This window comes from Panthera pardus, unplaced genomic scaffold (genome assembly GCF_024362965.1).
Source record: "Panthera pardus isolate Hobbes unplaced genomic scaffold, ASM2436296v1 HiC_scaffold_8, whole genome shotgun sequence".
Lineage (NCBI taxonomy): Eukaryota > Metazoa > Chordata > Mammalia > Carnivora > Felidae > Panthera > Panthera pardus.
Window position 1 is genome coordinate 7,551,128 of NW_026527013.1, and position 14,518 is coordinate 7,565,645.

Here is a 14,518-nt window from a genome sequence, read left to right on the forward strand (position 1 = left end):
TGTATTTACTTATGAAGTTTGACATTGTTTCAGTTGATCCTTAGACCTGCGATCTTGTCTTGATCTCTTTACCCATTCTTCCAAAATAAGTTTCTCTCATTTCTGTAAAATGAGAAAATAAGTTTCTCTCATTTCTTAAGGTTCTGCTCAGATCTTTAAACAGTGTTAAACATCAATAATAATGTTAAAGTGGAGTTTTAAAAAATGAGTAAATGAGTAAAACTACTCATCTGATAAAAAATACTAAACCATTACATGTACACATGAATAACATTTTTATTTTGAAAAAATAATATTTTCCAAACCAGAAAATTTAGACAGAATAATTGCACTATTTGATATTTTCACATCTCTTTAGTGTCTGCTTAACAGATATAAACAGCTGTATTCTCATATTTGCTTCTACAATCAATCTGTTGTGATTTGTTTTAATTTAAGTATATGAAGGAATTTAGCTTCACAAAGACACACAGATGAAAAGAGAAGTGTATTTTTACAGCCTCTTGAGATAACTGTGGACAGTCTTCTTTGATACTGCACCAAAACTAACAAGTGGTCATTTTTAAATTTTTAATTTTTGTAATGTTTCTTTATTTTTGAGAGAGAGAGAGACAGAGTGCAAGCAGGGGAGGGGCAAGAGAGAGAGGGAGACACAGAATCCGAAGCAGGCTCCAGGCTCTGAGCTGTCAGCACAGAAGCCAACGTGGGGCTCAAACCCACAAGCCGTGAGATCATGACCTGAGCTGAAGTCAGACGCTTAACTGACTGAGCCACCAGGCGCCCCAAAGTGGTCACTTCTTAAAGATTAGTTGCAATAGGAATCTAAAACCCTATCAATAAACTTGTCGTGCTCTGTCACAAACAAAAACAAATGGATTGAGAATTTAAATGTGAAACTGAACTTCAAAAAATGAAGACACTGAAACCAAACACATTTATAATCAGTTGTTTGGGAAGGACTTCTTAAACAGAGCACAAAAACCTTTATCATTGGGGCGCCTGGCTGGTTCAGTCAGTCAGGCGTCTGAGTTTGGCTCAGGTCATGATCTCAAAGTTCATGGGTTCGAGCCCCGTGTCAGGCTCTGTGCTGACAGCTCAGAGCCTGGAGCTTGCTTCGGATTCTGTGTCTCCCTCTCTCTCTTGTCCCTCTCCTGCTCATGTTCTGTCTCTCAGAAATAAATAAACGTTAAAAAAAAAAAACAAAACCTTCACCATTAAGGAAAAGATTAATAAATCTGACTAAAATTCAGAATCTCTGCCATCAAGACATGATAAAGAGACATTTACAAACAAGAGTAAAAATTGGTAACAAAGATATCATAGTTCTAAACATCATGGGGAAATAACAAAGATACAAAGAAAAATCATCAAAAACATGTACAGGTAATTCCCAAGGGGAAATTCCAAACAGCCAGTATTATAAAAAATACCCATTATGAATAATAATCAGCCAAATACAAATCAGAACAATGAGATAGCCTTTTTTTTTTTTTAACGTTTATTTATTTTTGAGACAGAGAGAGACAGAGCATGAACGGGGGAGGGTCAGAGAGAGAGGGAGACACAGAATCCGAAGCAGGCTCCAGGCTCTGAGCTGTCAGCACAGACCCTGACGCAGGGCTCGAACTCACAGACCGCGAGATCATGACCTGAGCCGAAGTCAGATGCTTAACTGACTGAGCCACCTAGGCACCCCAAGATACCATTTCTTAACTACTCTAAAATATAAAATGCAAAAAAACAGAACACATAAAACATGAAAACAAATTTTAGCATACAGATTCTATAGCCAGTGAACTTGTTTGTTTATTTATTTATTTATTTTAGACAGACAGAGAGAGAGAGAGAGAGAGAGGGGGGTAACAAGTGAGTGAGGGGCAGAGAAAGAGAAGTAGAGAGAAGAGAGAAGGGAGGTCACCCGAAGCAGGGCTCAAGATCACCTTATGTGGGACCTAGACTCACAAACCTTGAGACCATGAGCTGAGCCGAAGTCAGATGCTTAACCAAATGAGCCACCAAGGCGCCTGAGTTCACTTTTAGACTCATTTATATGTATGTGCAATGGGAGATGTGCAAGAATGTTTACAGCAGCATTATTCATAATGGATAAAAGCTGCAAGCAACCCAAAGAAGTCCATCCACTCTACACTGGATAAATAAGCTGTGGTATATTCATACAAAAAGGCCCTTACGTAGCAACTAAATAAATTAATTACAACTATATGTGACACATAAATAAATGTCAAAAATGTGTGAGCAAAAGTAGGTCACATGAAAATATATAAACATGTTATTCACTTACATAGTGTTTTTCTTTCCTTGATCTTTTTTTTAGTAACTTTATTTTGAAATAGTATCAGAATCACAAGAAGTTGAAAAACAGTACAGAGTTCCCATGTACTCTTCACCCAGCTTCCCCCAATGAGAATATCTTAACATAACCACAGTACATTCTTTAAACCGGGACACTGGCATTGCTACAATACTATTCATTCAGGTACAGACCTCATCTGCATCTTACCTATTGTTATTTGTACTCTTTTCTTTTATGGGGGCGGGGAGACAATACAGTTCTGTAGGTAATATATGAGTGATCAAGTACTGTGACATTTTATTTTATTTTTAATGTTTATTTATTTTTGGGACAGAGAGAGACAGAGCATGAACGAGGGAGGGTCAGAGAGAGAGGGAGACACAGAATCTGAAGCAGGATCCAGGCTCTGAGCTGTCAGCACAGAGCCCGACACAGGGCTCAAACTCACGGACCGTGAGATCATGACCTGAGCCAAAGTCGGACGCTTAACTGACTGAGCCACCCAGGCACCCCTGTGACATTTTATCACATATACAGGTAGCTTCAAGTAACCATGCTCACAATCAGGATACAGAAAAATTCCATCTCCACCAAGAAACCCTTTTTTTTTTAATTTTTCTTTTTAAAATTTACATCCAAGTTAGTTAGCATATAGTACAACAATGATTTCAGGAATAGATTCCTTAATGCCCCTCCCCCTCTCACAACCCCTCCAGCAACCCTCTGTTTGTTCTCCATATTTAAGTTTCTTATGTTTTGTCCTTCTCCTTTTTTTTACATTATTTTTGTTTCCCTTTCCTTGTGTTCATCTGTTCTGTGTCTTAAAGCCCTTGTATGACTGAAGTCATACATTTGTCTTTCTCTAATTTTGCTTAGCATAATACCCTCTAGTTCATCCACGTAGTTGCAAATGGCAAGATTTCATTCCTTTTGATTGCCAAGTAATACTCCACTGTATGTATACACCACATCTTCTTTATCCATTCATCCATCGATGCACATTCGGGCTCTTTCCATACTTTGGCTATTGCTGACAGTGCTGTTATAAACACTGGGGTGCATCTGCCCCTTCAAAAGAGCATACCTGTATCCCTTGGATAAATATCTAGTAGTGAAATTGCTGGATTGTAGGGTAGTTCTATTTTTAATTTTTTGAGGAATCTCCAGACTTTTTCCAGAGTAGCTGCACCAGTTTGCATTCCCATCAGCAGTGCAAAAGAGATCTTCTTTCTCTGCATCCTTGCCAATATCTTTAATTAATTTACTGATAAATTAAACTAAAATCCATTTATTTTTGTGTATGGTGTAAGAAAGTGGTCCAGGTTCATTCCTCTGCATGTCACTGTCCAGTTTTCCCAGCACCACTTGCTGAAAAGACTGTCTTTATTCCATTGGGTATTCTTTCCTGCTTTGTCAAAGATTAGTTGGCCATACGTTTGTGGGTCCATTTCTGGGTTCTTTATTCTGTCCCATTGATCTGAGTGTCTGTTTTTGTGCCAGTACCATACTGTCTTCATGATTACAGCTTTGTAATACAGCTTGCAGTCCGGGATTGTGATGGCTCCTGCTTTGGTTTTCTTTTTCAAGATTGCTTTGGCTACTTGGGGTATTTTCTGGTTCCGCACAAATTTTAGGATTGTTTGTTCTAGCTCTGTGAAGAATGCTGGTGTTATTTTGACAGGTATGGCATTGAATATGTAGATTGTTTTGGGTAGTATCAACATTTTAACAATATTTGGTCTTCCTATCCAGAAGCATGGAATATTTTTCCATGTTTTTGTGTCTTCTTCAATTTCTGTCATAAGCTTTCTATAGTTTTCAGTGTATACATTTTTCACCTCTTTGGTTAGATTCATTCCTAGGCATTTTATGGCTTTTGCTGCAATTGTAAATGGGATCGATTCCTTGATTTCTCTTTCTGTTGCTTCATCATTGGTGTATAGGAATGCAACCGATTTCTGTCCATTGATTTTATATCCTGCAACTTTGCTGAATTCATGGATCAGTTCTAGCAGATTTTTGGTGGAATCTTTTGGGTTTTCCATCATCTGCAAAGAGTTAAAGTTTGACCTCCTCCTGGCTGATCTGGATGCCTTTTATTTCTTCGTGTTGTCTGATTACTGAGGCTAAGACTTCCAATACTATGTTGAATAACAGTGGCAAGAGTGGACATCCTTGTCTGGTTCCTGACCTTAGGGGTAAAGCTCTTAGATTTTCCCCATTGAGGATATTAGCTTTGGGTCTTTCATATATGGTTTATGATCTCAAGGTATGATCCTTCTATCCCTACTTTGAGGGATTTTATCAAGAAAGAATGCTGTATTTGGTCAAATGCTTTGTCTGCATATTGAGAGGGCCATGTGGTTCTTGTCCTTACTTTTATTGATGTGATGAATCACATTGATTGTTTTGTGGATATTGAACCAGCCCTGAATGCCAGGTATAAATCCCACTTGGTTGTGGTGAATAATTTTTTTAATGTATTGTTGGATCCAGTTGGCTAATACCTTGTTGAGGAATTTTGCATCCATGTTCATCAGGGAAATTGGTCTATAGTTCTCCTTTTTAATGGGGTCTTTGTCTGGTTTTGGAATCAAGATAATGCTGGCTTCATAGAAAGAGTTTGGAAGTTTTCCTTCCATTTCTATTTTTTGGAACAGCTTCAAGAGAATAGGTGTTAACTCTTCCTTAAATGTTTGGTAGAATTCCCCTGGAAAGCCATCTGGCTCTGGACTCTTGTTTTTTGGGAGATTTTTGATTACTAATTCAATTTCTTTACTGGTTATGGGTGTGTTCAAATTTTCTATTTCTTCCTATTTCAGCTGATTTTTAAAAATTTTTTCTTATTTTTCCTCTTTCAGTTTTGGTAGTTAATATGTTTCTAGGAATTTGTCCATTTCTTCCAGATTGCCCATTTTATTGGCATATAGTTGCCCATAATAATCTCTTATTATTGTTTATATTTCTGCTGTGTTTGTTGTGATCTCTCCTCTTTCATTCTTCATTTTATTTATTTGGGTCCTTTCCTTTTTCTTTTGGATCAAACTGGCTAGTGGTGTATCAATTTTGTTAATTCTTTCAAAGAACCAGCTTCTGGTTTCACTGACCTTTGTTTCCTTCTAACCCATGTTATGCTTCTCCCAACCCATGGCAATATGTTGTCACGTAAGAAATTAATAAATTCAGAATCACAATAGTTATTTCATCTTGAGAAAATTCATGAAGATCCCATACATGAGACTTCTGAGGCACAGCAATCTTCTCTCTTGGCTTGGTTGATGGGTACAAATTTACTCTTTTTTAACGGTGTGTATATATTTTCATCAAATCTTTTCTATTTCCAATTTTTTCAAAGAAAAATACAGAATAGAAATTACAACTATTAAGGTAGCAGAAATTAATCCAACATACTAGATATGACAATAAAAAATGAGATTGGTTTACAAATCAAAAGGTATTTTCAGATTGGATGTTTTTTTAATTCAGCTATATCCTATTTACAAGAGACACATCTAAGACTTAAGTACACTGAAGTTTAAATGAGAAAAATGGAGACATACATAACAAATACCAACAAAAGGAAACTGGCATGGCTTTATTAATAATACTAAATTATCAAACTATTAATGAGATTAAATTATTAATATTAAATCGATATTAAATTCAATTAAATAAATAATTTTTTTAAGATTAAAAAATCTTTCTCCTTACTGTCTCCAATTTTTCTCCTACTTTGTCCCAAATCCATTTCAATCAGGCTTCTGTGGGCAGATCAAAGAATCAACTTTGACAAGGTCCTCAAGGACTTACATTGATATTTTGATATTTATTGTCAAACTCAGAAAAAAAGGGAGAAGAGCCAAGGAGGACTGAGTAGGGGGTCTCAGACCTCAGCACAGTCTGGCCAAGTTTGGGCCAAGCCAGTGAGGGGTTCTTGAGCCAGAGACATCACTAGAAGAGACTTACCACTCACAGGAAGGGCTTACATGATTCCTCCTGCCAAGCTTACTCACTGCTAGGAGCAGTCTTAGCACAACACCGGAGGTAGGTCCTGGGATGGGTAGCAACCAGGGCCATCAGCCAACTAAGCCCCTAGGAGGCTATCTAAGGGGCAGGTTCTCACGGCCGCCACACCAGGAATAACCATACTCAGCTGGGAGTAATGAAAATTAACTAAGAGTAATAAAAAGTTCCTGGGGCACCTGGGTGACTCAGTTGGTTAAGTGCCTGACTTCTGCTCAGGTCATGATCTCAATGGTTCATGGGTTTGAGCCCCACGTCGGACTCTGAGCTGCCAGCTCAGAGCCTGGAGCCTGCTTCTGATTCTGTGTCTCCCTCTCTCTCTGCCCCTCCCCCATTCATGCTCTTTCTCTCAAAAATAAACAAACATTAACCAAAACAAATAAAATAAAATAAAATAAAATAAAATAAAATAAAATAAAATAAAATAAAATAAAATAAAATAAAATAAAATAAAATAAAATATATTCCTGATAGCTCCTCTGCCACAAAACTACAATCTCACTTTTTCTTTTTAAAGAATCTTTCTTCTTCTCACATAACATAAGTCTAGAAATAAGCAGTTCACGGCTGCTACAGCCACTCAAAGAAACCCCCGGGAAGCAGGGAGTCTTGCGTTCTAGATGCACCATCTCTACCTGTAGTTTCTGCCTACCAGTTACAGAGTAACCTCCTTCCAACTCCAAGCACTGTATCTCGTTTCTAGGCAGAACGGAGGAGGAAGGACCATGAACAAAAAGTGAAAATAACAAGATGGGACTGTCACCTTTTTAAGAGCTCTCCTAGAAGCTGCACCAGTGACTGGCTACCTGCCACGGGCCAGGGCTCTGGGACATGACTATTCCTTCAAAAAAGACTAAGAGAGAGAGGCGCCTGGGTGGCTCAGTCGGTTAAGCATCCAACTTTGGCTACGTCATGATCTCAATGGTTCCTGGGTTCGAGCCCCGCATCAGGCTCTATGCTGACAGCTCAGAGCCTGGAGCCTGCATCAGATTCTATGTCTCCCTCTCTCTCTGCCCCTCCCCTGCTCACGCTCTCTCTGTCTCAAAAATAAACATTTAAAAATGAATAAATAAATAAACATTTAAAAAAATAAAAAATAAACTAAAAAAAGAAAGTCTAAGAGAGAGTGCTTGTTGGGATTTGTTTTTGCTTGGTTGGTTTTGTTTTTACAGTGAACAATAACAAGTTGAGCAAAATCCAAGTTGTGAGAGTAAGAAGAATGGGGAGAATGGATGTAGAGGCAGCCAGCAGTGTCTGCCGCCCCAGAACAGAGAGAAAGTCCCAACAAATGCCAAAGAATCCATATCCTACAGATCACGGACTCTGACCACAAAGCCATCAGATGGGAAATGAAAAGGCAACTAAGAACTGGCACTGCATCTTGGGAACATATTCCTGAGCAGCCCATGAGTCCAAGAAGTCGTCAAAACAGAAATGAGATGGTATTTACAACTGAGTCATAATAAGTAAAAATATTAACTATCACAACTTGTTCAATAAGCTAGAGGGCATTTAGAGGGATATGAGTATTCTTGGGTATATATATTATGAAAGAAAAAACAAATTAATGAGCTAGGGGTCCACCTTAAGAATGCAGCACAATGGCAATCTCCTGTTCACAAATGGATATGGCCTCGGTCTCTCTCAGAACGAGTTCTCTTGTGAACAGTAAGTGAAGATCCACACTTGAAGACCCTCCATATTCATTATCCTAACAGGACCTCCCTCCATTGGGCCCTCACATGTTTCATACAAGAATGAGTGCTTATGAAGCCTTTCACACCTTCTTCTGTGAAAAAAATATGACTTTTCTGTGCAGGTATACAGTTCCTGCCCTATCTGATTCTTTTGAGTTGAGCAAAGTGACTTTTGCCAGATGGCTCCATTAAGTGTCTTTTATCCCAGAACTTCACAATTAAGATTTCTTAAAACCATTTTTATAACAAAATTATGTTCCAAATCCTCAATAAAGGGTATCTGTGGGATGGGAGAGATTCGATTATAGTTTGTGTGCTAGTAACATTATTTTGTTAATGTTAAATTTCATGACTATATTAATATTTTGATTATAGAGGAAAATGTCTGTGGGAAGGCAATTCTCCATGGGCAGCTCATGTTTGCACATCTTACTCTGTTCTGTACTATGTCTTCAAGGATGTTTATATAACATCCATAGACAGGGGGCAGATTTTTTGTTGTTCAGTGTAATAAAGATAATGTCTCCTTCTGGGGCAAAGAACAAGGTTTGTTTGCAGCTCCTTAGAGAAGCTTGGGGTTCCTCAGGTATAAAACAAATCCACCTCATGTCTCCCTTGTGGGTCTTGAGAGTCAAGAGGAATTGATGGCAACATGAAGCTTATACTGGCTGCTGTGCTGTAATAAAGTCCTTGATCTCTGATCCAGAAGTCTGGTGTCTTTGGCCAACATCCATGAAACTGTGGCAGGCTAATTTGTTAGCCTATAAGTAGGAATTTGAGTTCCTGACAATGTCTTTGTTCTTAGGATAAATGTTAAAGGAGTCTTATGTCTTTAAACGCTCAACCATAAAATAAAATTATACACACGCAAACACACACACACACACAAAGCTATAACTGTCAAAAAATGTTGACAACTGGTGAATCCAAGTGAAGGAATGGACTTGGGGAATTTTCCCAACTAATATTATGAGGCTGCCACATCACTGTAACCTTGTAACAACAATAACAAAAGGATGACAGGAGAAAGAAAACCTGCAGGCAATCTCACTCAAAGATGCAGAAATCCTATCATATTAGAAAACTAGGAACAAAAAAAAAAAAGGAAAACTAGGAACAATGATGTGTGACAGATATGTTATCCAGGAATGCAGTTAATTTCACAGTGAAAAATAAACTGAAGTAATTTACTCCACAAACATGTTAGAAATGTTACATGTATTCATTCATTCATTCAACAAATACTTATTGAGTGCCTATTATGTGTCCATTGCCTACCATTGTTCTAGAGGTTTTGAAATACATCAGTGAACAAATATTACCATCTCAGGGGAAGCCGAACAAACATAAAATCCAACATCTGTTCATGAGAAAGAAGGCCAACACCTTAGATAACAAAAGAAACTCTCTCATCCTAGTAAAGTTATCTACAAAAATGTTATAGAGAACACCACACTTAAAAGATGAAATATGAAAAAAAATGCCCTTTAAGATCAAGAAGAAGAAAAGAGTTCCTAGGACTTCTTCTAGTCAATAGGGTTCAAGCCACAGCCTGAGAGAGTCAGGCAACAAAAGCATAAGAAAAGAATAAGGATTGAAAAGGAGCAAAAGAATTCTGCCGGTATTTGTAGGTAAGATTATCTACAGAAAACCTCAAAAGATCTACGCATCAGTTATCAGAATAAGAGTAGAGCAAGTTTGCTACAAGCCAAACTCAACATAACAAAGACAATTATCTATGAGGACCAGCAAGATACATACACCGCCAGCCCTTCTCCAGAAACCTTACAGCCTGATTTAATTTGAAGTATCCAATGCCTATGAAAGAAAACAATTCAAGTTCTCATAAAAAGTCCAAAAAGACTTCTAAAGAACACAAGGGAAAGAACCAAATTAGACAGTGCAGCACTGAAACTACTGAGTAAAAGGAGGCAGACTCTGAAAAAGATGACAATGTCAAACTAAATAAAAAGCCCATCTGAATCCCAGTAAATGAGTTAAAGAGGGTCACACTCTTCAATCATTCATCCATTCCAAAAAGGATCCATCAATTGAACTCCCACATCATTTGAGAAAAGATATTATTACTGTCCCCTACAAACAATGTCAAAATTGCAAGGATAACTCAAAAGCTATGTATTATGGATATATCCTACCACAATGGAGACTGTACTAGAGTTATCAAAATGCACGTCCAATGGCATCTCCTTTTATAACAGATACAGGTTAGTGAGATATAGTTTCATATCATAAGACTCATCATTTTAAAATTCAAATGATTTTTAGTGAACTCACGGAGTTGTGCAACTATCAGCACAGACCAGTTTTAGAACGTTACTGTCAAAACCAACAAGATCCTTCATGTCTATTAAATCAGGTTCCCACCCCCAGCCCAAGCAAACACAATCCTGCTATCTGCCTCTATGGCTTTGCCTATTCTGGATATTCCAAATAAATGGAATCATACAATATGCAGTCCTTTGTGACTGGTTTCTTTCACTGAGCATAATGTTTTCAAAGTTCATCCATGTTGCAGGATGTACCAAAACTTCATTTCTTTGTATTGCCAAGTATTGCCCTCTTGTGGGTAGTCAGGCTAGAGCTCCTATTGAAGGCTTTCCCACAGTTGCTGCAACAGTAAAGCTTCTCCCCACTATGGACTCTCCTGTGCACCCCCAGATGGAATTTCCTGCCAAAGGCTTTGCCATAGTCATCACACAGTCCCTCTTGGCGTGCACTCACTTATGCACGGTCAGGTCATTGCTCCTGATGAAGGCCTTTGTACAGTCATTGCATTTATACAGTTTCTTCCAATTGTGTATCCTCTTAAGAACAGCAAGGACTCAAGCTGGATCTGAAGAAATTCCCACGTTGGTTGCAGTCATACAGTTTCTCTCCAGTGGGAGTTCACAAATGTGTTATAAAGGACGAATGAGGACCCAAAGCTTTCCCACACTGAAAACATTCATAGGGTTTCTTGCCAGCCTGAGATCACACATGTGTCCTAAGGGATGAAGGATAACTCAACACTCTCCCACATTCTTTACGTTCATTTCATTTCTCTCCTATGTAATTTCTCTTGGGTGAAACAGGTTAGAATTCCTTCTGATGGTTTTTCCACATAGACTACATTCATGGGGAATCTCTCCAGGTTGAGTTGGCACCTATTGGTTAAGGGATAAGTTGTAACTAAAGGCTTTCTCACTCTCAATGCACTCATGGGGACTCCCCCCACCCCATGAAAGTCTGCACTGTAAAAAAAGCAAATTCCTACATTAGAAAGTGCTGCCATTTCCAGGGCTTATGTACGGCTTCTGCTCTGTTCAAATTCTCTTGAATTTTAAGTAAGGTGAGTGCTCTGCCACAAGGTCCAGAATGGAAGCTTCTCATGTATATTTTTCCTGATAATTATTTAAACAAAAACTGGGGCACCTGGGTGGCTCAGTTGGTTGGGCATCTGACTTCACTCAGGTCATGATCTCACAGTTCGTGAGTTAGAGCCCCACATCGGGCTCTGTGCTGACAGCTTGGAGCCTGGAGCCTGCTTCGGATTCTGTGTCTCCCTCTCTTTCTGCCTCTCCCCCTCTCACACTCTGTCTCTCAAACATAAATAAACATTTTTTTTTTTTAATTTTAAACAAAAACTGAATTATGTGTCAACATTCACTAAGTCGTATTAATGGATATGTTTACCTGTGGGAACTCTCCACAAATAAATACTGAAATTAGTTTAGAATGTTCTGCAAATTCATGATACTCAGAGACTCTCTGACTCAGAAACAACGTCTTCTGGGTGAAGGTCATTGGTCCCAAGTGTCTCCCCTGGTGGTTATGCTCTTCTGTGTCACAGCAACCCTAGCAGAGAACCAGCAGTGCACCCTCAGGAGAGAGGCGTTCGGGAGTCTTACCCTTTTCCTGACAGAAGTTTTTCCCAAAGTTTATTCTGCTTTGCAGTGGTCTCTTTGGCTTTAAGTTGAAACTTTTGATCTGAAATTAATGGGGGAGAGGAGGACAAATATTTTTTTTAGAGAAATAAATTGTGAGGTAAAGGTGATTAAAAACAAAAACGTGGAGCACCTGGGTGGTTCAGTCGATCAAGCATCTGAATTCAGCTCAGGTCATGATATTATGGTTCATGAGTTCCAGCCCTGTATTGGGCTCTGTGCTGACAGCTCAGAGCCTGGAGTCTGCTTCAGATTCTGTGTTTCCCTTTCTCTCTGTTCCTCCCCTGTTCATGCCCCCCCACCCCCCGTCTCTCTCTCTTTCACACACACACACACACACACACACACACACACACACACACACACTAAATAAACATTAAAAAAAAATTAGAAACAAAAACAAAGAGGGTGTGCCTGGTTGGCTCAGCCGGTTAAGCATCCAACTCCTGACATTGTCTCGGGTCATGATCTCACACTTCATGAATTCAAGCCCCACACCAGGCTCTGCTCTGGCAGTACAGAATCTGCTTGGGATTCTCGCTCTCTCCCTCTCTCTCTGTCCCTATCCTGCGCTCTTTCTCTCAAAATAACTAAAAAAAAAAAAAAAGAACAAAATAGATTTTAAAAAAAGAACAAAATAAACCAATACATAAAAAAAAAAAAAAAAAAAAAAGAGGGGCCAAGATGGAGGAACAGCATGCAAGGTTTTTTTACATCTCTCCTCCCTGAAATGCAGCCAGGTCAACACTAAAACCATCCTGCACACCTAGAAAACTGATTTGAGGATTAACACAACCTGAACCACAGAACTCGACAGGTACACAGAGCAGAGAGGTGAACTGGGGGGAGAGAGAAGCCACAGAGGGCAGGGAGCTGTTTTTGCTTGTGGAGAGAGGACAGACATGGGCGGACAGTATGGGAACCCACCCCCATGCCCGAAAAGAGCAGATGAGAAAAGAAAGAGTACGCAAGGGACTGAACAAAAAAGGGAGATAGGAGAAAGCAGAGGGTTTAAATTCCATTAACACTCTATAAATAGGGGGAGCAAAGAGTCTGAAAACTGTGCAGCTCATTACCTGGCAGTGCTCTGGTAGGAAGGGCGAATCCCCAGGAGTGGAGTGGAGTCCAGGAGATTCTTGGACCACACGAGGAGGGGCAGTTCCCCTGGTGGGAGGACATTTAGTAGAGGCTGTGTGGCCACCCCACAGGCAAAGGTCCTAGCAGGCCCTGGAGAACAACCACATTTGCTGGTGTTGGAAAAAGGACATTAAGGGGGAAACCTGGTGCCAGATGTTGTAATTTACCATAATCCCCGAAATGCTGCTGCTACATGATTGTGTGAACTTTTTCTGGGGCAGACTGGCACCCAGCTGCAGTCTCTGGGCATTGGCAGCAGCATGGTCCTGTGAACGTTCCTGGGGGCAGCTGTGCACTGGCCATTCCTCAGTGAGACCCTCCCCCAGAAGGTCTGAGCAGATCAAAGCCACAGTCCCTCAGAAGTGAGGGGCTGGGAAACAGCCCCACATGAGATAAAACTCAGGACGGAGGTGCCACCTGGCAGCCTGATGGATTGGTCAAGGACAGTGTAAAAGCAGGAATTGGACAGAAGCCAGAGACAAAGAAGGGGTGAGCGATTGCCAGTCGGGAAAGCACAGAATTCTGATAGTGGAGACTGGGTAGCTGGGTGACACCACTTTCACCCCCTCCTGTTCATGCGCCATTTTCACCCCTCCTGGTGCATGCACCACAACAATCCACCCCAGTAAGCTAAGCAGCGCCATCTAATGGAGAACGGAGCCATTACACTAAGCCCCACCCATCTGGGCCAACGTCGCTCTTCAGGAACACCACAAGTCTCTCCTGCTTAGTTTATGGACTATAAAGGGCTTCATAGTTTGACTTCTAGGGGAAACCAATGTAATTTCAATCCTATTTGTCTGTTTGCTGGTCCATCTATTCATTTTTTTTAATTTTTCTTTTCTTATTCTTGAATACAGAAAGAGAAAAAAATGTATTTTTATTTTCCATTTTTATTAAAAATGTTTTTAATTTTTTTCTAATATATTTTTTACTTTTTTGTAGATTTTTCAAATTCTATTTTACTTCATTTCATTTTATTCTATTTCATCGTATTCATTTTTTCAAATTTTCAAACATTTTCCTCTTTTTTCCTTTCTTTTCTTATCCTTCCCTTTTTTCTCTAATCTATCAAGCTCCTTTCAACAACCAGACCAAAACACACCTAGGATCTAGCATCCTTTGATTTTTTTGTGTTGCTTTTAATTTTTTAATTTTAATTTGTTTTACCTTATTCTTTTTCTTCCTTCAAAATGATAAAACGAAGGAAGTCACCCCAAAAGAAAGAACAGGAAGAAATGACAGTCAGGGAATTAACCAACACAGATACAAGCAAGATATCTGAACCAGAATTTAGAATACTGATAATAAGAATACTAGCTGGGGTTGAAAATAGATGAGAATCCCTTTCTGAGGAGATAAAAGAAGTAAAAAGCTAGTCAGGATGAAATAAAAATGCTATA

At 39.3% G+C, this 14,518-nt stretch overlaps 1 protein-coding gene across 8 annotated transcripts in view; it reads right to left on the reverse strand.

Moving 5' to 3' along the window:
- The window catches only part of LOC109254155 (zinc finger protein 846-like), a 110,570-nt gene that overhangs the window by 77,097 nt on the left and 18,955 nt on the right, over nucleotides 1-14,518 (reverse strand). For all 8 annotated transcript variants that reach the window (XR_008420574.1, XR_008420579.1, XR_008420580.1 and 5 more), the window contains 2 exons: nucleotides 13,055-13,205; nucleotides 11,943-12,021 (listed from right to left, as the gene is read on the reverse strand). The gene's annotated coding sequence lies outside the window, so the exon portion shown is untranslated. The remainder of the gene's footprint in view (nucleotides 1-11,942; nucleotides 12,022-13,054; nucleotides 13,206-14,518) is intronic.